Source organism: Camelus dromedarius, chromosome 10, assembly GCF_036321535.1.
Source record: "Camelus dromedarius isolate mCamDro1 chromosome 10, mCamDro1.pat, whole genome shotgun sequence".
Taxonomy (NCBI): Eukaryota; Metazoa; Chordata; class Mammalia; order Artiodactyla; family Camelidae; genus Camelus; species Camelus dromedarius.
Genome location: NC_087445.1, coordinates 33,055,716 through 33,082,666, shown reverse-complemented (window position 1 = coordinate 33,082,666; position 26,951 = coordinate 33,055,716). Strand labels below are relative to the sequence as shown.

Sequence of the window (26,951 nt, the reverse complement as noted above, 5' to 3'; positions counted from 1 at the left end):
CACTCTCCTACAGAACACTGGATGGTAATGCACTTAAAATATATTGAATGCCCACTATATGCCAACCACTGTTCTGGGCACCTTATGTGAACTAGTGTGCACACTTGGCACAATTCTGGCATAGAGTAAACGTCCAAATTCACACTAATCTTCACCACTGTCCTTATCACTATTAACACACATCTTCTCCAGTCCTTACAACAACCCAGCGAGGTAGGCACTCATTATCTCCACTCGACAGAAGAGGAAATGAAGGCACAAAGTAGTAAGGAACATGACCAAGGTTTCGGGGTAGAAAAGAAGCAGTAAAGATTTGAGCTCAAGGATGCCTGAAACCAAAGTCCTTGTTCTTTCTAGGCTGCTACACCCACTTCCCAATGAAGACCACCAAAATCCGTGCCATGCGCTTTCCTGGTCACCTCCTCTTTCCCCTGGTGGGACGGGGTGCCCCACCGCCAGAAACAGCCCTTGATTCTACCACTTTCAACTGTTGGAGGCTAACTCATTGAAGGAGAGAAACTAGCCTCCCTTAGGGTGACTCATCCATGGAAACTGAAATTCGGCCTTTAGGAAGAGGATTATGTTTTCCTACCAGCTTCAAGATTCACTGTCAAGAGGGGTTTCTCCCTCCCTCCTCTTTCAACTTTCTTCAACATCCCTATGCTGTCATTTCTTTCTATGTCAGGAGGAGCACAGGATCAGGGGCCAGGAGTAAATTTGCCCGGCTCAGCCCAACTCCCTAGGGCGGCAGAGGCCAAACAGAGAGGGAGGGAGCGAGAGAGCCCAAGTCCGGACAGACCCACCAACCAACCTCCACTCACCGAGCCTCCCTCCAGGCCATGTGTTTCATTAAAGTGCAGGAAGCTCAAGGGAGCCTCAGGAAGGGGGCCAACTTCATTCTCCCCACACCTTGGAAATTAAAATTCTTTCCAAAAAATAATTTGCTTTGTTCTTTGTGAAAGCTAGGGGGAGGAGAAAAGGGGTCAAGGAGTGAGAGGTAAGAAAATGAGAGGCAGAGACGGAGGGAGGGAGGAAGAGAAAACAGATACATAGAATATAGAAAGTGGGAGATGCCGATGGGAGGGAAGGGAAGAGAAAGCAGAGTGAGGAGAGAGCAAAGCAGCAGCGAGACCAGTTCTGCGCCTCCATCAGGTCAGCAAGCCATCTGAATTTTCACCTTTTCTCAAAACTTCAGTTGGTACTCTATTGCCCATCACTAACATCCGGGTGTTTCACAGGGTTCCCTTCCCACACGCCCCTACTCCATCCTCAGAAAAGCTACTCACTCACTAGCTTCGGAAGTCTAGTTCATGACCGAAGTTCATCTTGAAAGGACACAGAGTAGCAGGGAGGAGGAACTTCGTGGTCCAGCTGAACTGGCTTCAAAATGCACCCCTAGCGCATTTTTGTCATTCAACAAATACTTATTGATAACCACACAGGTGCCAAGCACTGTTCTAGGCCCTGGGTCACAGTGAACAAAATTTCCTGCCCTCATAAAGCTTCCATCCCAGAGGAATAAATAAAAATAAAACTGTACAGTATCGTAGTAATTTAAGTACAATGGAGAGAAACTAACCATAAGAGCATGAGGAATAACAGTATTGGGGGGGGCACTTTTAAATAAAGTGATCAGGGAAGCCTCACTGCGAAGGATGGTACCGGAGCAAAGCTTTAAAAGGAGGTGAGGAGTTAACCCTGTGGGGATGTGGGGAAGAGCAAGCCTCCAGTGCAAATGCCCTGGGGCAAGAGCACACCGTGAGGGCTTGAGGAACAGGGAAATGGTGGCAGGTTCAATGCATTGCAGAACCTGGTGCAGCAGCAGGATTTTTGAAGCTCATACACTAAAGTGAACTGGAACATTAGACAGTAATTTTTTTTAAAAAGTGAGACAATTGAAAATGACTTTAGGGGAAAGGCTGCAGTTCCCTTAGTGACACGTTCTAGATTAAGTCCATGGCTGTGAGTGTCTGACGTAGCGTAGAAGGTACAGCCATTAAGAAGAGGAGGTGCAGCACCTAAGAGACAAAGTGTTGGAAGTCCCCTCCATGGGGATGTTAGAGTCACCAGGAATGAGAGAGGATTGGCGTTGCAGAGGGAGCCAGGTCCTGCTCCAGAGGGAGGGCCTGGAGATCAGAAGATGGTTGTGATAAGAAGGGGGAGGGGTCTGGTGACTTGCAATTCAAACTTGGTTTGGCACAGTTAGGGAGGAGGGAAGCAGAATGATCTGGAAGCAGCAATAAGGAGCAAGGAGGGCAGGCCCAGGAGGAGAGGGTTGTGGGACATGAAATCAACACCATTTGAGAGGACTGCGGGTGAACAGAATCCTCGAGGGAGAGTCAGGCATGAGGTTCATTGTCATTTTACTGGTATCTAGTCTGCACATGGACCAAGGACACTGAATGTCCTGCAAAGCATGGAACAGTCCCACAAGACGAAGATCGTCTCATCCAATAATGCCCCCACCGCAAAACACGTAATACTGCCAGCGAGGGAGAGTATTCACCATTCAAAGGGGAGGCTAAGAGTGTAGGGGAGCTGTTGATCGACACTATTTCCAAGGAGCGCAGTGGAAGTACGGCAGAATTGGGAAGGACAGAAGATGGGGTTAGAAAAGGGGGTGTTAGGATGAAAGTCTGGGGGCTGAGTGATGACCCAGCAGTACTAGGCTTTGTCTGGTGACTGTAATAAACACGGATGAAGGGGCAGCAGGAAGATGGTCCTGCGGGTCCCAGGGCAGGTGGTGGTGACGAAGCTGGGAGTGGGAGGTGGGAGGGACATGCACGCCTACTGATGGACACGCGGAGTCCTGGTAAGCAGTGATCTAATCTGGGGCTCCTAGAGCTCGGAATTCCCTCTCGGCCCTGGAGACTGGAGGCAGGCAGGCCCTACAAGGGCATTCCAAACTCCTCTAGATTCCTGCCAAGTCTAAGCTCTGTGTCCTTGGGCAAGTTACTTAACCTTGCTGAGCCAGTTTGAGAATCCACAAAGCAGCCCCAAAATACCTATCTCACAGAGTTGTTGCAAGGCTTAAAACTAAACAATGCCAGAAAGCATCGAGAAGGTACAGTCGGCATGTGATAGGTGCTCACTGTTCTCCGCGCCGCCACCCCTCCCCTACGGCTCAGGTAGCACACATCTTGAGTTCAAACCCTGACTCGGCTGCTTGTTAGTTGCATAACCTGGGGCTAATAATTTAGTTTTGCTGAGCCTCAGTTTCTTGTACGAAGCTGGGAGAATAATACCAGATACTTAGGGCTCTTGTAAGGAATGAATGGAGCATGATGTAAGGAGCCACTAAGTTCTGCCTTCGCTTTGCTGGAAGAGGCTCCAAACGATAAAGAGGGAGCTTCCTCCTCCCCACCCCAACACTTCTCAAGTGGAACCAGCAGGCCTCTGTGGCCTGAGCCCCCTCGTCCCAGGGAGAAGCAGGAGCTTCTTTAAGACGCTTTCAGGGCTGCCGCTCAGGCTTTTGTTTGGAGGGCTGGAGCACGTTAAGGAGCACGGTGAGATCGTGCCGAACTGGAGGGCAACAGAGACTAGGGCCTGGAGTTGACGTTGGGCTATAACACAAGCAGCCCAAACCCAGGAGAAGAGAGGTGGATTTCCTGAGATGGGGAGAAAGGAGGCCTAGGTCCCGCCAGGAAATGGCAGAGGCTTGGAGGGCATCCTAAGGCAGACTCGTCTTCACTTCCCTCTCCAGCCCCACCGCCCTGGCATCTTTCTGCAGCCTGGAGGTCACCATGTCATGCGTAAAGGAAGTATGTTGCACTTTCCCCCGTCTTGTACTTGGCTCAGAATGTAGCAGTCTGCCTGCTTGAGATGTACGTAGTTCGATAGCTGTGGGGTCAAGGTCACCCTCCACCCAAGTGTCGGGGATGGGAACGGGGGTGGGGGGGCAGGTCACCGCACCCTTTCAGCATGGGGTGGTGGCAGCTGCTTGTGGTGCAGCCGCCTCGTCAGACACTGCGGGGTCCTGGGAGGAAGTCACCCTGTGTCTTTGGGTGCGTCCTGTTTCAGTCTGCCCTCCACTCAGCCTCCAAATTTCAAACTCCGGCTTCCCACTCATCCTTGGGGTTGTAGGGTTGATCATGCAGGTAAAACTCATGAAGGTTAGTTTTTGCCCCTGTAAAATGGGAATAAATCCTATGGCATAGGATGATTGTGACTCATATGAATAAGATAAACCTTGAAAGGGACGTGGCAGTTAGTAGAAGCTAAATGAAAGGCAGAGGTGGTGGTGGTAGCAGAACTAGTAGTACTAGTAATAATAGTTATACCACTAAGACAGCAGGCAAAGTGCTGGCTGGCTCAGATTTAACCAGTCCCAACAGGTCTGAGAATTCTGTTCGGCCCCCGGCTTTGCCAGAGGCCGCTCTGCTACTGCTGGGTTACCTCCCCACCTCTCTGCCTTTGTTTCTGCATCTGTCAGATGGGGATAGTCCCGTCACTTTTGGGGAAAAAAAAACTGCCACTGGAAGGGTCCTTCAAGAACATCTGGTCCATCCGTTTCTTCTCTGCACCCCCATTTTGCAGAGGCGAAAACTGAGGGCAAGAATGTAAAGCAGCCTACCTAACTCATGCCATGAATCCTATTTCCAAATCCACAGAAACCTGGCTTATTTCTGTTTCGTTTTCTAGTTTGGGTTGGGAGGATTGGGGGCGGCGAGGGGCAAGCCATCTAGAAATGTGACATTCTCTTTCCTTGAGAGGCTTTTAATATAGTGAGAAAATGAGATAAACCCACGGAGGGGAAAAGTTTTTGAAAAATGAGTTAATGTATGAGAAGTTCTCTGAAAAATGTAAAATATTTGTAGGGACAAATTGTGGTAACAGGCCTGCTAGATGGTCCCTTATGGCCCCAGGCCTTGGCCTTCACAACCTTGCCTGGTCCCCTCCCACATAGTACCAGAGCTGATCAGTGTGACTCATAGGACGGGCAGAAGTGACAGTGTGCCACGTCTGCTTCTGCCTTGGGCTGTCTCTCACACCTCTTGCTCTAGAGGAAGCCGGTGGCCATGCTGTGAGGGCAGGCAGGGAGCCAGCCGGGAGGCCTGTGCGGTGAGGCGTCCAGCCTCTAGCCAAAGGAAACTGAGCCTACTAGCAACTCCACCCCGGGGGTAAGCTTGGAAGCAGATCCCCCAACCCCGGATGACTGTGGGGCTGGGTGACAGCGTGACGGCTACCTCATGTGAGACCCTGGGCCAGAACCCCCCAGTTCAATCTTACCTGGATTCCTGCCCCGTAGAAACTAGGAGATAATACATACATATTTTTTTCAAGCTACTAAATTTAGAGTAATTTGTTATGCAGCAATGGATGGCTAATACATAAACACAGACCATCATCATTCTTCATAGAGCACCTACTGTATGCTGGCCCTGTGCTGCCTGAAGAAGAACAGGCAGCCAAGATCCAGCTAGGATTAAGACAGCATCAGGCTGAGGCTGCCCTTCGATCGGTCCCTTGGGAGAAGAGGGTGGTGCGCACTGATGGGGAGGATGTAGACCCCTCCAGAGAGCTTATCAAACTCAGGCTCTGGTTTCTTCCCACAAGTGAGGTCACAAGGCTTGTGTGTGTGCCTGCCCGGGTGTACGTGAGAGAGACACGCACACACGGCTGTCAGGACTGTGCAGGGCTCGAAGACATGGCTGTCCTCCCCTGGGACCTTAGAGGGAGGCAAGCTCTAAAAGGCCCCAGCAACAGGCGGGAGCACAATGCCCCGTCTGCAGTAGGACCTTAGCTGCTCCCGCGGGCAAGTCCGGCTGCCTCTGTGAACCAGGTTTCAGTCCTGCCTACGTCGCGGATGGTGCGCCGTCCTGTCCCTCGTTACTTCCTATCCACAAAAGGCAAATAAAGTCTCCTACTCTCTCAAAAGGAGGCAGTAAAGATCAGACGAGAAAACGCTCTGCAAACTAGAAAGCACTGAGTAAGGTAAGGGAAACAGAGATCTTACATGTAAAGCCCCTAGAACAGGGCCTGGCCAGCACTGTAAGGGTAACAAACGGTAGGGTTTTTTTTCCCCCTATTGATAAGCTCACCTCCGGTAAAAGAAGAAACAAGCAAGTAAAGTGATGGCAGCAGGTGTTTTCTGACCTCTGGCCTATGCCCAGGTGTCACTGTCCTCCCAGAAAGCCCCATCAATGCCCTGATGCAGCCCCACCCAGCCCTCCCCCCACCTGCAGGACTCACCCAGCGGGAGCCGGCGGCCTCTAGGCAACGCTGCTGAGAACAGGCAGCTTCCCTCACAAAGCAGGGGCAACGGGTCAGGAGCGCTTGACAGCTGCCTCTCACAGGGATCCCAGGAGGCCGCCTGAAGGAAGGCATGGGATGATAAGGAACAGGAAGACTGAAAGGGCAGAAGGGAACCCTAAAGCTTCCTTTAATCTCCCGGCCTAGGGCCTGGGTACTGATTTCAATGTCCAGCTCGGGGATTAACAACACAAGGCAACACACATCTGCACACAGGGGTGCTTCTCTTGAAGAAATGCAGCTGAGGTCTGTAACAGGCTGAAGATGCTGAAGTCCTTACCCCTAGGGCCTGCGAATGTGAAACAGGGTCCTTGAAGATGATCAAGGTAAGATGAGGTCATTGGGGTGGACACTAATCCAACATGACTGTCCACACAAAAAGGGGACATGTGGACACAGAGCAGATGCATGCAAGGAGAGTACCGCGCGATGGAAAGAGCAAAGTGATGCTTCTACAGACCGAGGAATGCCAACAACTGTCAACAAACCACCAGAACCTAAGGAGGGGCGTGGATCTGTTAGACCTTCCCTCAAAGCCAACAGAAGAAATCAACCCTGCTGAGACCTTGACCTTGGACTTGCAGCCTCCAGAACTGACAGACAATAAACTTCTGTTACTTAAGCCACTCAGTCTGAGGTACATTGTGGGAGGAGCCCTAGCAAGCTAACGCGAGGTCATTCAGTGTCATCGGCACAAAGCCACGGGGTCAGACAGGCCTGATTTGGACCTCTCCACCCACCAGCAGCATGACCTTGGACTACTTCCTTGCTTTACTGGGCCTTGGGTTCTTTATCTCTAAAACGGAGAGTTCCATAAACTCTATGGAGAGTTGTTGAGAATGAAGCAAAGTGACAAATGCAAAGTTTCTGGTTACAGTGCCTGGCTCCTGGGAGCCACTCAACAAAGGCAATGTGGGGTTTTCATCAGCAGAGATGACAGCTCAGCTCAAATTCCTTCAGCTCTCTCAGCCGTGGCACGCCTCACGAGGGACACAGAAGGCAGCTTCCGGCCGGTCTGCGAAGGCAGAAGGCCCCCAGACCCAGGTGTGTTAGATTTCTACTGCTGCATAACACATCGCCACAAACTCCGCAGCTCAGAACAGTGTTATCTCACAGCCTATAGATCAGAAGCCCAGAAGGACTTGTCTGGGTCCTCTGCTTCGGGTCTCACAAAGCCGAGATTAAGATGCTGGACAGGTTGGGCTCTTACCCAGAGGTTCTGTGGACCGATGGCTTCTGAGCTCATTCCAGTCACTGGCCAAATTCAGCCCCTTGCCTTTGCAGGGCTGAGGTTCCTCTCTTTGTCCAGGCTCCCCCTCAGCTCCTCAAGGCCTGTTATCTGTTTTCACTGGCAGCACTTCTGATGTGAAATGTGTGGGCTTTCTACACCAAGCACTTCTCCATTCTCTGCGGACACCAACCGGTTATCCTACAATTTAATTCAATTCCGGTTCTACCCAGAGTAAACGCAGACCCCACGGGCCGAGCTCTCAGCCCTGCGAGACGCCTCCACTTCAGACTCAGTCACAAACCCAAGCGGCCTATAAACCAGCTGCCTGTAAAGCTGAGAGGTCCCCATAACCCCTTCCTCAGGTTTCATAATCTGCTACCACAGGGCCCAGAACTCAGGGAAACACTGCTTATGGGTACTGGTTTATTATAAAGGATATAAAAATGATTTTAAAAGAGCCAGGTGTATAGGGTGAACTCCAGAAGAGCCCGGAGCACAAGCGCGTCTGTCCCCGTGGAGCGAGGGCTAGCCAGCCCCCCAGCCTGGGGGTGAGCTCACCAACCCACAAGGCCCGCAAGCCCGTCCTTCTGGGCTACCGCGGAGGCCTCGGTACAGGCACCGCTGGTTACCTCACCTGCCAGTAGCGACCAGCTCAGGCTCAGCCCCTGTCCCCTTCCTGGAGGTCAGGGGGTTGGAGCTGCAAGTCCCAACCCTCTAATCACATGGTCGGCTCCTCTGGAACCAACCCCCAGTCTGCAGCTAGCTAGGGGCCCATCAAAAGGTGGAAAGGGGCTTATGATCAACAAAAGACATTCTTCTCACCTCTGTCACTTAGGAAATTGCAAGGGTTTTCAGAGCGCTGTGCCAGGAACCAGGGATGAAAACCAAATATACACTTCTTATCGTCACAGCATTAAAAGATCCTTCTGCAAGGCCCCCTCCATCTCAACAAGATAACTCCGCCATGCCAAATCTGCCTCACATTTCAGTTTTCCTGATGTCTTCTCCTGCCACTAGATTGAGAAAATGTTCTGTTTTTAAAGGGCTCATGGGATTAGATCAAGTCCACCTGGATAATTTCCTTTGTGTCGTGTGACATTATACAATCACAGAGGTAGCAACAGGGAGCAAAGGTCATGGGCACCGTCTTAAAATTCTGCCCACCACACCAGCTGTTCCTGGCTCTACCACTGAGTGGATGAGTCACTTTGAACAAGTCCCTTCTCCCTTTTGGACCACAGATTCCCTTTAACTCTAGTATTGTGTAACTTTCCCCGTGATCTAATCATTCTATTAATTTTATAGAATGTGTGTCTGGATTAAGGGTAACAAAGAAACCTTTGCTGTCAGAGAAGTTTTGCAAACTAAATGCAAGATTGTTTATATTTTAATGCAAATTGCAATCATCTGGGATCTTTAAAAATGCTGATGCTGGGCCCCCATCCTCAGAGATTCTGATTCTTAGGAACTCTAGGAAAAGACAGAAAGGATGGAGGAGAACATGCCCTTCCCTGTGGTAGGGGCACGAATGGAGGGAGATGGGATAGACAGGGCTGCGGGCGGTGGCAGCTGGACCCAAGTGTGCATCTTAGCCCAAGATATCTTCACAAGTCACAGAATTTCAATTTTGTGTGTTTGCTTCTATTGGTGTCCCTAGGTGTGTAAACACATTTCTACAGGGACAGAGACACTGTGCTTCAGACACAGAGCACTCTGACGGATGCCTGTCTAGCTCCAAAGCTCAAGTCTAGGCTATTTGTCTTTGGGAAAAGTGAATGGAGTGCTTTTTTTTTTTTTTTTTTTTTGGTCTAGGTATCCCTATGTAGTTAAGTATGTGTGTAAGTATATATATATGTACATATATTTAGAGAGAGAGATGATATAAAATTTCTCTTACTTGATAATAACTGGATAGTGAACAGTTGACGTTTATATTCTCTACCAAGTTCCTGGTATACTGAATTTTGCCTTGTAAAATTTAAATCCATACAATTTAAACATGCTAGGAAAAACTGAACACTTGTCATGGGCCCGAAGATTACTGAGTGTCCTTTCAAAAGAATGCTAAGTATTTAGAGGAACTTTCCAGAGTTATCTGATTCTGAAGAGGTCTGTACCTTCCATTGTCTCTGACTACTTTGCAATTCTGTGAAGATAGAAGTTAACTTTTGGAGGTCTAATAGGATGCAAATAATTCTCTTTAATATAAATGCCAAATTTTGTTGGATGAAGATGTGACAGATTTTACCCTATGAATACTGAAGTTTTGTATCTGTCAGTAAATTTCTGTGACATTTCATTGTATGAAGGAAAAAAAAATTAGGACTCCTTTCCTTTTCTTTGAAGGAAAAAAAAATTTTATTTATTTTCCTCCAAAGATAGCAAAGGGAGCCTGGAATGTAAGCCTGGTAACCGAGGGAGTCCTAGTCTTTGAGGAAGGGTGGAGGCAGTCTTCTCTCAGAAAGTGTTAGAATGTTTATCGTAGCCTTTCCCAGGAACACAGGGCTCAAATAAATTCATCACTGTCAACCCCGGACAGCAGAACGCAGCCACGAGGGACACATCCATGTCCTCTTGTATTAAAATTACAGTGAATCCTGTCTTTTGACCTGACTTAGCGATCGTGAAGGAACCCTATTCCCCATGATAGAAACTAATCTTTATTTAGGGGAAGGTCTTCTTTGACAGATGAAAAAGATTTTTAACTACTTATACCATTAACTTTGAAGTCACAGGTTGATAACTCTCTGTAAATTTGGAAGTGCTTTGATGTAAAATGTACCCCAAGTATTCACTGGGCAGTATGTGTTGTATCACATGGCACATCTGAAGCTAAAGAAAAGTACTTGAAATTGTTTAAATTTTGAATTAATTGCTCTTTGATATCATTAGAAAGGTCTTGAATTCTATGGACAATTCTTTGCTTAAGATCGTCTAATTTTTGTAAAATAGTTTTAGGGTTCTCATAATTTTCTGTCGTTTCTATAACTGAGTTTTCAGAGTTTCTATAACAAATACGTTTTTTACCATCTATCCATCTAAGAATATTTTTTTCTATTAAAAATAGTTGTGTGTGCACACGCACATGCAAGAATTCAAAGTTACAAATTCAAAACCTGTTAAAAATTATTTTTTAAAAATTTGAACATTTAATTCTGATTTCAGGTAATGAATCCTGTAGATTGTTTTTTGACTGTTGAAAGGAAATTTCACTATTATTGGCTTAAAATGTCTCAATTTTTACACATTTTCTCATTTTGTTCTGCGATAGCAAATGGAAATTGCCATTCTTTGTGAACTCTCCAACATACCTCCTTCCAGCCTTTTTTTTTTTTTTTCCACTCTTTTAGTCCTATGCTATAGACTCTTTGTGTCCTCTCAAAATTCACAAGTTAAAATCTAATCGCCAGTGTGATGGTGTTGGAGATGAGGACTTTGGGAGGTGATTAGGTCATGAGGGCTCTCATGAATGAGATTGGTGCCCTTAGAAAAGGGCCCCCGGAGAGCTCCCTTGCCCCTTCTGCCCCTTGAGAACACTGGGAGAGGACACACTGTAATGAACCAGGAAGTTGGTCCTCTCCAGACAGCAAATCTGCCAGCACCTTGATCTCAGACTTTCCAGCCTCTGGAATTGTGAGAAATGTCTGCTATTGAAGCCACCTTGTCTGTGGCATTTTTGTTATAGCAGCCCAGACAGACAAAGGCATCATAGTACTAGCTTCTCTATCTCTGTTCAATTCTGCATCCGTGGTACAGTTTTTTAAATTTAAAAATTTGTTCATATGTACTTCCTTAATTAGAAAACTGATTTAATTATAACAAAAAAAATAAGTATTTCAGCTTGATTACCAATCACAATTTACAAGGGAATTACTATAGTACATGCTGTCTGTTTAAAATGTTCAAAAAATCATACTATATCAATACACAGGGGAAAAAAAGTCAGTGGAACTGAAGCAACCCTCGATGCTGACTACAACAGCCATGTGTTCATGTGTAACACCGGAATAACAAAAATGCCCAGACTATGATAAATTAAGTGATGCAACAATTACAGTGAAATTTACCTCTACAAAAACAATGCATGTGTGTGTAATGGGAAAATGCTTCACAGTGCTTTGGCTTTTTAAATTTAAATTAATTAAAATTAAACAGAATTTGAAAAATCAGTTTCTCAACCAGCTTTGCCACATTTCAAAAGCCACATCTGGCTAGGCAATACTTTATGGAATAGTGCAGTTTAGAAAGGAGAAAAGAGAGCTTTGGGGACCTACCAGGGGTGTGGAATTTTGAAAAGTGGGACCAATCACAGGGGGGATAATTTTAGTTTTGCTGTTGTACCATATTATTCTCCCTTTGCTGTTCCCTCAAGAAAATGTACAGAGAATATATATTTTTTCAAGGCCTTTTGAATTAGATTAGTGATTGTTTTTAGTAGCTTTTAGTTATTGTATCAGTCTTCCCAGACTGCTATAACAAATTACCTCCTCTCTCTAACCTTTCTTATAAGGACACTAATCTTACCAGCCTAGGGCCCCACCCTTATCACTTCATTTAACCTTAATTACTTCCTTTCTCCAAATACAGCCACAGTGGGGCTTAGGGCTTCAACATAAAAATTCAGAGGGGACACACTTGTATTCCATAACTGTTATACAGACCAATAGGAACAGTTATACAATTTTATTTTATTCCCTTATCATTTAAAGTTTTAAGCATTTTAAGAATTTTGCTGACTTGAAAGCCACAGAAAGGTAGGCCCAATGAGAATCCACAAACTGGTCCAGGGTTTTAAATAAAGTCAGTGTCTTTCTGGACAGATTCAGGCTAGCTAATATGTAACTTAATTTGTAGCTTTCCTTCAATCACTGTATTGGCTAGTTATTTTGAAGTAACTCATGCACTTCTGATTTAAACCCAGTCTTAAGTGGGGAAATGCTGATTAATTTGGATTATTGCCCTCCTCTCTCTCATCCTAAAAGTGGCACAGGGGCACACAGGAGGTCATGTAACACATGACCTGGTGGGTGGTGGAAGGCTGGGGTCTGGCCCATGGCTGCTTCTCAGCAGGAATCCTCTGCTGAAGTGACTTATCCCGCGTGTTCTTTGTTCGTTATCTCTTAACTTAAGGAATCCACTGCTCCAGTGCCCTCGCCCTTGGAGCCCCTGTTCCTGGCCGATGGGCCTCCCTCATGCTCACACAGAGCCTCACGGGCAGCCTGCAGTCATTGGGCTGCTGTCCCCGCCCTTACAGCATCATAGATCAGGTGCAGAGTGCCATCTTAGGTTCTTCCTGCCTAAACATGCCACTGTTTCCATTGTGCTGTGACCAGCACCCCGAACCTGGGGCTCCTCTAAGATACTTGCAGTCTCCCTCAAATATACCCGTAGGAATCACAAGATACAAATTTCCCCTGTCCTCAGAGGTCATCCATTATCTGAGGTTTTGCGTTCCCTTCCATCCACCTACTGGGAGGTATCGACCCAATCAGGCAAGAGGAAGGCGGACCTCCCTCTCAAGAACCTAGTAGTTCTTACAGCCATTGAACCTAGTTCCCTATGCTCTACAGTAGGACTTTGTTGTTTATCTATTCTGTATATAGTAGTTTGCATCTTTTAATCCCAAACTCCTAATTTATCCTCCCCCTACTTTCCCCTCTGGTAACCATAAGTTTACTTTTGATGTCTGTGAATCTGTTTCCCTTTTGTAAATAATGAAAAAGAAAAATATATATATGTATATGTATAACTGAATCACTATGCTGTATACCAGAAACTAACACAACACTGTAAATCAACTATACTTCAATAAAACAAAAAAGGAAAAAGAAATTACAGCAGTTTCTCACCCTCACTCTTCTCATTAAATTCCCTCAACAATCATCTCCCACCCACCCCCGAATAAGAAAGAGTCTGTCATCCTTTCAATGGCAGAAAACCTGGTCTGGCATCATCACCTATTTCCCTAAAGACACACACTCAGTGTTCCCAGTCCTCTAGATCTGGCGCCAGCCCCTCATTTTTATCAGGAAACACAGAAGGATAGTAGAAAGAATAGTAAAATGAAAACTTATATACCCTCCACCTCGATTCAACACCAGTTAACACTCTCTCTCTCCACTCATACTTTTTTTTAACCTTTTAAAGAAAATCAAAATTTTCAAAAAATCAGATTTTAGGTTTTCAGAAAAATTTAGCAGAAAGTACAGAAAGTTCTTACATACTCTCACCCCCAACTGCCACCCACTGTTTCTCCTATTAAGAACCTTGTACATCAGTGCGGTACATGTGTTACAACTGATGAACCAATAGTGATGTATTATTGTTAATTAAAGTCCATAGTTCACACTAGGGTTCACTCTATGTGCTGCCCCATGGGATTGGACAAAAGTATGTCATGTATCCACAGAATAGATTCACTGCCCTAAAAATCCTGAGTTCTGTTTATTCATCTCTCCCTCACCCTCCATCCCCACCAAACTCCTAGCAAATACGGATTTTTTTTAACTGCCTCTATACTTTTATCTTTTCAAAATATCATACCGTTGGAATCATACAGTGCACAGCCTTTTCAGACTGGTTTCTTTCACTTAAATATGAATTTAACAGTCCTCTATGTCTTTTCGTGGCTTCATAGTTCATTTCTTCTTACTGGTGAATGGCATCCCATTGTACAGATGTACCATATTCATGCAGCTTTTTAAGGGCATCTTGGTTGCTTCTAGTTTTTGACAATTCTAAGTAAAGCTTCTATAAACATTTGTGTTTAGGTTTTTGTGCACACAGAAGTTTTCAACTAGTTTAGGTAAAAACTTAGCAGTGTGATTGCTGGATGGTATGCTAAGACTGTGTTTAGCTTTTTAATAAACTGCCAAATTTGTCTTAAAAACTAGCTGTACCATTTTGCATTCCTGCCAGCAATGAATGATAGTTCCTGTTTATCCACATCCTCGCCAGCATTGGGTGTTGTCAGTGTTTTGGATTTTGGCCATTCTGATAGGCATGTAGTGGTCTCATTATTGTTTTCACTTGTATTTCCCTAATGACTGTGATGTGGGGCATCTCTTTTCATATGCCTATCTGCCATTTGTATGTCTTCTTTGGTGAAGTGTCGTTCAGATCTTTTATTCACTTTTTAATTGTTTTTTTTTTTTTTCTTACTAAGAGCTTTAAGAGTTAGTTCTTTGCATATGTTAGATACAAGCCCTTTGTCAGATATGAGTTCTTCCAACAGCAAGTTAACAACCACAGTTTTATGAATGTTGGTAGAAGACACTAGGCTCCTGGGTCAGAGAAAAAGGACTTAACTACTCCCAGCACAGCACGTGGCATGAGCTTCTTCCTCACATCGGTTTCTCTTGGCCTCAGTTCCCAGGGTGTTAACACAGAGCAGCCTGAGTGGGTGCTGCACACACAGTGGATTTGTCACAGTTAAGGAACCCGAGCCTCGGGAAGCCCAAATCTCTTATAATGGTTTGCAAGGAAACCTGCTTGACTTTTACCCCAGAGGAAGACATTATTTTTTTATGCTACACTCTAAAAACAGTTCCCTTTGACTTAAGAGAGAGAGACACGCTGTCTTCCAAGGCTGCCTGCCAGTCAAATGTCATCAGAAAGATTGTTTGGCATAAAAGATGTTAGCATCTTTGCTCACAAGATGTGCAGAAATCGATGAAGAATTTTCTCCCCACAGTTACGACACAACACCTCCAAACCCCTCAGCAGGTGCGCTCTAAAAATATATTCTCACATACAATTACTCTATCATTATCACAAATAAGAAATTTGACAATGATTTCACTATTATCACAATTCCAACAATTCATTAATGCTGAGTCCATGTTAAAATTTCTCCAAGTATCCCAATAACCTATTTTGTGGCTTAAAAAACAAAAAAACTAAAAACAGAATCCTATCAAGGTCAACTGTTAGGTTTGGCTGTTTTGTCTCTTTACTATCTTCTCGTCTAGCACGGCCCCTTATTCTTCCCTATGGGGGAAAAAGTCCCACATTCTGAATCTGTCTGGTAGCTTCCTTGTGGTTTCATTTAACCCGCTCCTCTCTCCCACATATTTCTGATAAATTAGAAACTGAGTCTAGAGACCAGATGATTCAGATTAAACCATTCATAGGTGATACTCATTTTAAACACAGTGAGAGAGCATCTTATCAGGAGGCACTTAATGTCAGTAATACTCACTGTGATGGCGTGGATAAGGTGACAACCGCAAGATCTCTCCTTCAAAGGTACCATCCTTGATTTGAAATTTGTAAGAAATCTGAAATATAATCCTTTTGGCATCAAGCCTATCCTCCAACAGGTTTTAGCATCTACTGAAGTTTCTGCCCTGAATTAATTATTGTACTGGGGTTAGGCTTTGCTACTAATCACCAAAGCCAACCTTTTAAAATTAAAAGAAGAGAAGGAGGAAGAAAGAACATCTCTCTTCTTGTAAAAATGCCAGTCTCTTAAAATGGACAACTGTGGCTTTCAAGAGCTGTTTCTGGAACACGGAGTCAAGAATCTGACTCTGTTCTTGAAGGCCCCTAGCACCCACACTTCCCGGGGACGCTGAGCCTTGGCCTTCGTCCCAGCAGTGAAAACACTACAGAATGAAGAGGAATTATTGAGAAGGAAAAATACGTCAGGGAATACTCCAGATATTATCCAGCTATACTTAAAGAGCAACCCTTCCAAATGGTAGAGGTAGAAAATCATCAATGGATGCCAAAGGTTTGAGGAGAAACATAACATTTCCACAGTCACAGCATGCATCCCTCCAAATTACTTATTAATTCAAAAAGAAGTAGCTTCAAATTAAGAAGGGAAAGAAACCCTCCTTACCCAAAAGATCAAAGCTAACATCACCAAAAATAGGACGAACTGAAGGTGCCTCCTGGAGCATCTGAAACACAGCATCACTTCTGTGCTGTTCCTGCTCAGACACAGCAAACTCTGGGGCCAGGCAGGCCAACCCAGATTGAGGATATGCTGGAATAACTCCTTGTGCTCTTCAAAAATGCCGAAGTCCATAATGGCCAAGAAATGCTGAAGAACTATTCCAGATTCAAGGAGACTAAAGAGGCATAACCACAAAATGCCCTGTGTGACTCTGGTCTAGACACGGGACCAGAAAAATAGGAGGCGTAAAGTACATTATCAGGGCAATGGGCAAAACTGGAATATAGACGGTGAATTAGAGAACAGTCATTATGTCCCTGTTGAATTTCCTGATTTTGGAGAACTGTACTATGATTATGTAAGAAAATGTCCTTGTCTAAGGAAAGACACACAGAAGTATTTAGAGATAAAGGGCCGTATCTCCAGCTCACTCTCAAATGGCTCCAAAATATGTGTAAACATAACTATATTTAGAGAAAGACTGAGAACATGGGGCAAATGTAAACAACTGGTGAATCTGCTGAAGAGTGTGTGTATGAGTCTTGCAACTTTTCTGTAAGTTTCAGATTATATTTCCTCTGCCACCAAAATAAAGCTTCTCCTGTTTCTTTCACTATCCTTACTCCTTGCTCTAAAATTCCTGTGCAAGAATGAGAACTGGCCTGGAGACAGGAAGCCTGGCTATAATCCTCACCTTCACCTAGAACTTGTTGGAATACTTGGGCTAGATCTTTTCTCTCTCTGGGCCTCAGATTTTTTTTTTTTAATCTGCATAGATGTGAAGTAGGCATCTAAGGTTCTAAGATTCCAGGACAGGCTGTCAAGACGGAAAGGCTAGGTTTTTTGTTCACCTGTTGGGGTTTGGCTGCTCACACTTCCCGATGCAGCCTTCATCTCAAAGTCTCCATTCATTTTTCCAGCTGCCTCTGAAGCTCCCAGTGTGGATTGAGTTCATTGCCCTTGAGTTTCTCATCTCAAGTTGGATCAGGTAGAGGGGTGCTGCTTGTTTCAAGGGATATTAGTACTAGAAGGACCAATTTTGTGTCTTGATCAGCCAAGATAAGTCTGACTGCTGCTGGCGCTCTTTGAGGGGACCAGAGACAGTGGTTGTTTGCTGGAGAGAGATGCTGACTTCAAGGCATCTCCTGGATGGGATGGGATGGGATGGCGGTGGAGTGTGAACCGGGGGACGGACTACTCCTCCCATCTCAGGGTATCTGAGTGGCTTTCATCCATGGCTCTTTCCCCGAATTGCCAGAGTGAAGGTGTCTCTGCAAGTAAATGAAAATTTAAACTTTCCAAAGTTTAACAGCATTGACCATGGCTATAATACTGCTGAGCTATAAAGAAACAGAATAAGACCTCTCGTCTCTTCCCTCTCCCATTTTGATTTTTTTTGGAAAAAATTATAAAAATATGATGGAGTCTGAATATTGAGCATAAATAGTTAAAAATTAATTTGAATAGGGGTGGAAACTGCCACAGCTAAACCAAAGCACCATGTCACAGAGCCTTCCAGCCCTGTGCACATGCCTTCCTGAGGGTTCTCACACTCGATTTCAAGCCATCAGATGTTCACATGATAGAAAGCTCACCTGTTGATGACTCAAGTTTGGAGGAAATGTTCTAAAAATCCTTATATAGCTGGGGAAGTGATAATTTGGAGAAAAGAAATGACACCACATTTATAGAATAGAAAAAAAGGGCTGTAGTCTACTGTGTAATTAACATATCTGAATCTGATTTGTCAAGAGATTTTTGGGTTAAAACAGAATCAAATATTCCCTCCTCAAGCAAACTTATGAATGAGCCAAAAAAATGGGTTAACCCAACCTAAAACAGATCACTAGTAATAAAACAAGAAAAGACGAGTAATATAATAATGTAATGTAATAATACATTACAAACTGGGAGCCAAGAAAATGCTGCCTTGTGTGGGGTAGTTCAGAAGGGCCTGACTTTTAACCCAGTTGCTGCTGTTCCAAAAGCTGCACTACTGAGTTTACAAAATCCGAGGACTTCTCACACATGCCCTAAGATCTGGAGAAAAGCAAACAGCAGCGTATTACTTTCCTATTACTGCTGTGAGTTGCCACAAACTTAGTGGCTTAAAACAAAACAAATTTATTATTTTCCAGGGCTTGAGGTCAGAACTGTGAAAAGTACGTTTCCCTGGGCTAAAAGCAAGATATCCACGGTGCTGTATTCCTGCTGGAGGCTCCAGAGGAGAATCATTTCCTCACCTTTGATATGTGGATAAACATTCATGCTCTGCTATCCACTTATTTACCTATGTAATAGCCCAAACATGAGCTTCTAAAGATGAGAGACGAATGACATGAAAATAACGATTTTAAGAATAAGGAATAACATAATAAATACATTAGGAACCAAACCAACTACAGAACTAATAAAATAGGAGGCACAAGGAGTTGAATAAAACACTGAAAATGAGAGGAAAGATGAGACAATCACAGTGAAAGCATATTATAACTAGAAAGACAGTAAATCAATTAGAGAGAGGCTAATGATTATCTATAGATAAAGGTGATCCAACATTAAGATGATTGGTTTTCTGAAATGGAAAATCCTACACATGAAACAGAAGATGTATGAAAAACCTAATCTAAGATACAAAGTTGAATCTTCAGATCAGTGGAGTAGACCGTATTAGGGAAATTCTAGAGCTGGCCTACTTAAGCCAATGAGCATCAAAAATAAGGAGCATACACGGTGACAGAAAATCAAATAACCTACAAAGGCTGAAATTCAACCCAAACTTCTCTGCAGCACAATTTTAATGCTGGAAGACAGGGAAACAGTTTTCACAAAGTTTGAGGGACCAGATAGTGGGATCCAATGTTATACCCAGCCAGGATGTTATTCAAATATAAAGCAACAGACAAATATCTAAAATTATGAAAGAACTCAGGAAATATAGTTCCAGTACCTAGCTAATTAAGAAATAACTCAGAAGAAAGAACTAAAAAATGAAGATGCAAAAACAAAAGAACTAAATATCGAATCAAATTAAATATGGAACTAATACCAAACAGTCACGAGAATAATGGTTACAACAGAATGTTATAATGTTAGTCTTTAGATAAACACATATATGCATGAAAACATACATACATATACATTTATATTCATGGACAAATGTAACAAAAATCAGAAACTTGGAAAAAGGGAGATAGGAGGAAGTACTGGTATTCAATTGTTATGTTTCTTAACAGGGAAGCAATTGACAGTTTAAAATTGACACATACTTAGAAAATAGCTCTGAATTCTTAACATTTCTCATAGTTGCTTTTTAAAAAACTTAACTCATCTTTCAAGAAATGCTCTCTCTTATAGTTAAAAAATAAAATTTCTTTATTTTCACTTGTTCCTATTCTGCTGTTAACTTAGGTAAACTTTAATGTTTCATCTAAAAGCAAAATGTATTTTCAAAATAATAAAATAAAAATAACATATATAGCATGATATTATTTTTTAATAAACTCTAGTTACCTTTTCTTTAAACTGTTTTGTTCATAAGAAAGTATTTAACTAATATCATTAATAGGTATTTCTGGGTGGCATATTTTGAGTGTCCCTTCATCTTTGCACTTCTCTGAATTATCGAGCATGTGTCATGTTTACCAAAACAACAGAATGATTCTTCTTTAAAAAATAAACCAAATTACCTCCCCCCACCAAAAAAAAAAAAAAAAAAGATTCAAAAAGAAGGAAAGCCTGAAAATAAATGTGCTAACTAATAAGTGGCTAACTGGGTGGTAGGGATGTTGATATTACTTTATTCCTTAAACTTTTAAAATACATTTTTATTTTTCACAAAATGAGAGGTCTGTAAGGAGGTCAAAGACTTATAAGCAGAGAACTATAAAACATTGATAAGGAAAATTAAAGATGGTTTAAAGATAGCCCATGCTTTTGGACTGGAAGAATTAATACTGTTAAAATGGCCATACTACCAAAGCAGTCTACAGATTTAATGTAACTGCTATCAAATTCCCCAGGACATTTTTCATTAAACTAGAACAAATAAACCTAAAATTTATATGGAACCATCAAAAACCCAGAATCGCCAAAGCAATACTGAAGAAAAAGAACGAAGCTGAAGGAATAACCCTCCCAGACTTCAGACAGTATTACAGAGCTACAGTAATCAAAACAGTGTGGTATTAGCATAAAAACAGACATAGGGACCAATGGAACAGAATAAAGAGCCCAGAAATAAACCTGAACACCTAGGGTCAATTAATCTCTGACAAAGAAGGCAAGAATATACGATGGAGAAAAGACAATCTCTTTGGCAAGTGGTGCTGGGAAAGCTGGACAGCCACATGTAAATCAATGAATTTAGAACACTCCCTCACACCATACACAGAAATAAACTCTAAATGGCTTAAAGACTTAAACATAAGACAGGACACCATACATCTCCTAGGAGAGAACATAGGCAAAACATTCTCTAACATAAATTATACTAATGTTTTCTTAGGTCAGTCTCCCAAAGCAATACAAATAAAAGCTAAAATAAACAAGTGAAACATAATTAAACTTACAAGTTTTTGCACAGCAAAGGTAACCATAAATAAAATGAAACAACTACAGAATGGGAGAAAATACGTATAAATGATGAGACTGACAAGGCCTTAATTTCCAAAATACACAAATAGCTCATACAGCTCAATATCAAAAAAACAAACAATCCCATCAAAAAATGGGCAGAAGACCCAAATAGACATTTCTCCAAAGAAGACACACATATGGTCAAGAGGAACACGAAATGGCTCAACATTACTTATTATTAGAGAAATGAAAATCAAAACTACAATGAGGTACCACCTCACACTAGTCAGAATGGCCATCATTAAAAAGTCTACAAACGATAAATGCTAGAGAGGGTGGAGGAAAGGAAACCATCCTACACTGTGGGAATGTCAATTGGTGTAGCCACTATGGAAAACAGAATGGATGTTCCTTAAAAAAATAAAAACAGACTTACCATATGGTCCAGCAATCCCATTCCTAGGCATATATCCAGAGGGAACTTTAATTTGAAAAGATACATACACCCTAATGTTCATAGCAGCACTATATACAATAGTCAAGACATGGAAGCAAACTAACTGTCCATCAACAGATGACTGGATAAAGAAGATGTGGTGTATATATGTACAATGGAATACTACTCAGCCATAAAAAAGAATAAAATGCCATTTGCAGTCCATCTACAGATGGACTTAGAGATTATCATACTAAGTGAAGTAAGTCAGACAAAGACAAATATATAATATCACTTATATGTGGAATCTAAAATATGATATAAATGAACTTATTAACAAAACAGAAACAGACTCACAGACATAGAAAACAAATTTATGGTTACCAGGGGAAAAGTGGGGGAGGGATAAATTAGAAGTTTGGGATTAGTAGATACAAGTTACTATTTATAAAATAGATAATCAAGGTCCTACTGTATAGCACAGGGAACTATATTCAGTATCCTGCAATAAACTATAATGGAAAAGAATATGAAAAAGAATATACAAATATGTATAATTGAATCACTTTGCTATTACCCAAATACTAACACATTATAAGTCAACTATACTTCAATTTTTAAAAAAATTATAATTAAAAAAAGAGAGGTCTGAATGGTTAATAAAGAGATGGACTCCAAATTAGACATTATTTCTAGCATTTTCCAGAAGGAAGGGTCTTAACCCGTATGCCCACACCGGCAAGTGTACTGTCTTGCACTATCAGGCTAGGACACCACTAGCCATTTAAAGTCCTGTACCTTTCAAGCTCACAAAGCAGCTCTCATCATAAATTGGCTTTTCGTACAGTTTTCCCACAGAGAAAGAATGAACAGACTGACAGATGCTAACCATGCCAGGGCAGAGACCCTCTTTGTCTTGTTCTCTGCTGTGTATTCATGACACCTGGTGCATAGCAGACATCTGGTGAATCTTCATTAAGTGCCTGAACACAAACTTTGATCTGCTAGACAGTTGCATGTTCACGATACAAGTCAGTAGACTGACGTTCTGGGTTACGCCCTGGGCTCTGTGAGCTCGGTTAACAAGTCAGTCAGAGATCAACCATTCTCTGGATGAGGACAGAATTGTGATTCGGCGTTCACAAAACTGACAATCCGTGAACTTCCCTGACATCACTGAGGTCATGCCCCGCTAGGGCCCAGACTTGGCTACAAGCTGGCCTCCTTCCACAGCTTTTCTATCTTGCCCCGTTTCTCAGGCTGTTAGGCAGGGCACCTAACATTATGACTATGTTTTTGTACTTTTTCATATATGACCGAGTAATTTATTTTGCTAATTTTTTCTGAAACTTATTTTTGCAAATGTAGGAGACTCTGATAATGAAGAGGTAACTTGTACCACCCACTCCCTCCTTCAAAGCAGGATAACCAAATATTTGTTTCTTGTTGTCATTATTGTTGCTTTTTATTTTTGGCAGTTTTGACTCTCTTGACTCAGTGGATTATTTAGGACTTCGGTATTTCGAAATCAAAATCAAGAAATATCAGCAGACTCTACTACGTGATTTTGTATTTGAAAGTTGGTAGGTGGGGGATAGGGATTATGCTGAGAACCAAAGAGGAAGGGAATGAGAGCCAGTCCCTGGAGTTAGAGGGGGAACTGGCTCAGTCTGGTGGGGCAAGAGTAACCCTCCAGGCCTCGGAACACAGAATCCTGTGTTTTCAAAGGTCACACTACCCATGCCTGGAGTCCCCGTGGAGGACCTCTAAGCACTGCGTCTTGGAAGCAGCATTCAAGGTCAGAGTGGAGGAATGCTGTGGGGACGCCTGGAAAGAGCAGTGGCCACCAAATGGCAGAGGACTGGCTCTCAAGCACCACTGGCGATGACAGTGACCCCCTCAGACCTAGGACCAGGCTCCTCCCAGTCTGGCACCAGGTATGTCAAGGACTCTGATGTCAACACATGGATTGGTGGCCACAGATCCATAATCATGACTGAAAATTAGACTTATCTACTCTGATGGCCGTTTTAATTTTTCTAGAAAAAGGTTTTTCTTACAATGTTGCTCAATTTTATTGTTGCCATGTGGTAAGTATCTCTACATGTGAACAAGAGCCAGAGGGGTGTGTTAATTTGGTATGATTGCAGTTGGCTTTCCCCTCCCCAGATTTGCTTTATATTTTTGTATTTTTTTCATTGTTGGTGGTCTATCTTGCAAAATCACGTTATGTGGGTGAAGATCTGATGACAGATCCACAGGCAGTGAGATCAGAGGTACGGGAATACCTTTGGCCAGGTGTGAGGGACACACACACACTCATTCCACGCTCTAGGATTTTCTGACATTCATTTGTCCTCCTAATGTTATTCACGAAATAATATTCACATGGAATCAATAACTTTTAAGTTATTTGCTTTAAATTGTAAATCCCTTGTCAAAGTCTATTGTCGATAGTCTTTACTTCAAATTGGTAAGAAAATACAGCACAGGCCAAGCCCAAATCTGGCACCTCTCCCTTCCTTGAGACTTCACGAGTAACCTGTGGATTCTAAACAAACCCTCTAAAGAATCCACTGATAAGGGCAGCAATTAATTTTATCAGTTGTAAATTACCAATATGAAAACAAACCAACAGTTTAATCTCTCTCCCTCCTCCTCTCCCCAGGGGCCAGGAATGGAGAGAAATGTTCGTTTAAAGTAACAGCAAAGCAGTTAACTGCGGTGCTTATCAGTGGGCACTGTTTTATTTAGACCTGTCTAAACATGAAAACAGTTCCACTAGTCCTAAGGCTCCTTTGCTCTGTGTTTAGCTGAATGCCTTTCCTAACAGAGACGGCAACTAAAGATCGAACGAAGATTAAAGAGTTCAGCAAACTGATTATTAGTCTTGTTTCTCCTTCCACCGTGATGTTGTTTCAGTGAAATGAGACCTTCTATGAGTGGATAACGATAAGCTGAAATTCCACAAATCTGGTTCAATTTCACAGCAAGCCTTGGTGCTGTTACTAACCGTAGCTCAGTTCACAAACGCTTTCCTGTACACCATCTTCTTTCATTCCGAACATAACCCTGAGCTATAGGCCGGGCAGACATAACTATTTTCACATATCAAATGAGAAAAGCAAAGCCTAGAGGGTTAAAGTGGCTTGTCCGAGGTCACAGAGTCAACAGGTAGCCACGGTGGGACCTGAGATCCAGAACAGTGACCCCCGTTCGAATGCTACAGCCATTTTGCCCTAGTGCTCCTGGTTTGGCAGCTGAGAGACTTGGTTGCGTAGGTCTTCCATTCACGTTCTTTTCCCTAAGGGCAGCTGGAATAAAGGCTATTTGGGAAGTGAAGAGCTGGCTGTGCAGATGATGTCCAGGAACAGGATTTGACTGTGAAAGCTGTGGCAGAGCGAGGAGAACGCTGAGTCCCAGGCCAGGCGTGTGGGATATCAGTGTCACCAAGGGGTCAGAAAGAATGCACCTGCCAATTCATGATCTCTAACCTGAAGCAGAGTTCCTTAAACTGAAAGATGAAAGCAGTAGAGGAAAATAACTAGATAAAATGGCAATAATTCCCACTAAGAAACCACAGAGAAGGGGTCCAGCTGCAGCACGTATGACGTCACGTCTCTCTAATGATGCACAGAAGACAGGAATGACCACAGTAAACATGAAATTTTAATCTGAGAGAAATAGAGTCTTAACAGGTATCAAGGAAATCTGTGGGTTGAGGATCTCACCTAAAGTATGACTCCACGGAAAGCGGAATCATTCAGAAGAAGTACCTAGCAGAGGATTAAGAAGAGTCACATGAAATGTTAAGAGGGTGTAGGCTTAGTTGAAAATCCACAGACCTGAAATAGACACGGTGAACAGCATTTGGGTGAAGCGGAAGGAGAGAGAAACAAAATTCTACCAGTGGAAGCATGCTTCTTAAAGGCTACAGGAAACACTATTAAGAGAGACACAAATTTCAAGATGGAAGAACAGATTAGAAAAGAACTCTAGTTTCTTTATGTAAGTTAGGCCTTTTGACCCATAAGAAACTGCAGATCTGTCGGAGGGAAGATAGGTGCTCGCAAAATTACAATAAAAATGACAAAGGTTAGACAAAATTCCAACTCCAATCATTTCCAATTTCTCCCGTGGCACATACCCAAAACAGTCTGTGAAAGTGGATAAAGACTGGACACAGACCATGTTCAACTTTCCTCAGCAGTGAGAAGGACAGATTCCAGAAACAATTGGCAGGCAATAAAAATCACAGCCCAGAGTATTTAGCAGGTAGTTTGCCGTTTAGAATGGAAAGCAGCGGTCTTCAAGGGCAGCATGGGTCCTTCAAGAAAGCCATGAAGCCCATGACAAGGTGAATTCATTTCCCACAGTGACTGGGCCTGCAGAGCAGACGGATGCAAGAATGGAAAGGACTTGCCATTAGCAAAATTTCTGACATTTTCTCGTGATACTGGACAAAGCAGAAACATGGGCTGGATATTAGTAAAAAGAGTTAAATTCGTAGCTTGTTGGGCTTGCCCAAAGAGTGTTGATTGATGTATCCACGACAACCTGGACAACAAAGGAGAGTTCTCTAGTTAGCTTCTGAGCTTGATCCCTGGCTTGGTTTTGATCAAAATTTTTATTAACAACTTGAGTAAAGACACAGAAGCAGTAGTGTACTGAAGCTGGCTTATGAGAGCTGATCATTACATTTTTAGAAAATTTGTGAGCAGGTTGACATGTTAGCTTGTAATTGATTGTGAAAGGGTATCTGGACTCCAGAAATTAGCAAGCATTATAAATCAGGGCCCTTCCTTTCCCCTCCCCACAAGAACTGGTTGTTAAACATTTATTGAAAAGAAAACAGATATATGGGTTAGGACTCGTTTGATGAAAGCTAAAATTGGTTTAAGAAAACAAACAAAACCCCAGCAATTTCAAGTAACTGGACAGTCCAGATCAGAGCTTTAGGCAGAGTTGGACACTGGTTCAAATGATGTCACAAAGACTCAGGCTCCCTCCCTGCTCAGTTCTCCCTCTGTTTTGCTCTCCTCCATGTTGGCTTCATTCAGTAGTAACCCAAGGCTTTTATCATCTTGGCAGTGCAATGCCAGTGGAAAGAGAGCCCCCTTTCCTCAATAATTTAAACAAAAGATCCAATCACTTTGAAGGAAATAGAATGCTTTGATTGTTCAGTCCTGGGTTATGTTCCTATCTCTGGGGACAGACTGACAGCGGGGAAGTGGGCGGCCAAATCATGATGCGGTTACCAGGAGAAAGGGAAATGGACGCTGAGCATCCAAGGGACACGTGTCCACTAAGTGCATTTACTTGGTCATATAATTCAGCCAAAGAAGTGTAATCTCAGGATGACTGAATCAATGGGCACAGAGCGTCAAATCAGGAAGTGTAAGAGCTATGCTATAATTACTTAACTACTCCTAGAGTATTGTATTCAGTTCTTGGCTCTGCACTTTACAAGGGATATTGAATATTCACGAGAAGGTCCTAAAACCAGGTATGGATGAAAATGTAAAAACAATGGCTGAAGCAACCAGAGAATG

General features: G+C 43.0%; 1 long non-coding RNA gene across 1 annotated transcript in view; it reads right to left on the bottom strand.

Moving 5' to 3' along the window:
- The window catches only part of LOC105100271 (uncharacterized), a 243,631-nt gene extending 226,357 nt beyond the window's left edge, over window positions 1–17,274 (bottom strand). Inside the window, exon 1 of the long non-coding RNA XR_010382664.1 lies at window positions 17,237–17,274. This is a non-coding gene — a long non-coding RNA (uncharacterized LOC105100271). The remainder of the gene's footprint in view (window positions 1–17,236) is intronic.
- Window positions 17,275–26,951: the final 9,677 nt, after the last annotated feature.